We start from the raw sequence: 392 nt of genomic DNA on the forward strand, positions 1-392 counted from the left end.
TTCAATGTCGACACTAACACCGTTCAATGTTGTCGTCGTCGTTAGCTCCGCCCTCATTGTCTAGATCCTCCGCCTAATTTGTATTCAACATCAACACTAACACTTTAGGAACACTATGCAACTTTTGTAGTTTGAGTGGCACCACAATTCAATTGCCTTTATTGAGTTGTGCATTCTGCCATAGATTGTTGCATTAACCAGGTTAGCATCTCGAATTGTCAGGATCATTTTGTATTTCCTAGAATCCATCAACTTCACCGTCATATTTTAGTTCTCTCTNCTGCTATAGTTAGGAATTTTAGGTTAAGTTTGTTAGTAGTTTGAAGCTCAAAGTTATCATTGGTAAGTTGAATTTTGAGAATAGATTTTCATTTTCCAATGCTTTAGAACTG

The sequence above is a fragment of the Lupinus angustifolius genome, chromosome LG17 (genome assembly GCF_001865875.1).
Source record: "Lupinus angustifolius cultivar Tanjil chromosome LG17, LupAngTanjil_v1.0, whole genome shotgun sequence".
In the NCBI taxonomy this organism is placed as follows: Eukaryota; Viridiplantae; Streptophyta; class Magnoliopsida; order Fabales; family Fabaceae; genus Lupinus; species Lupinus angustifolius.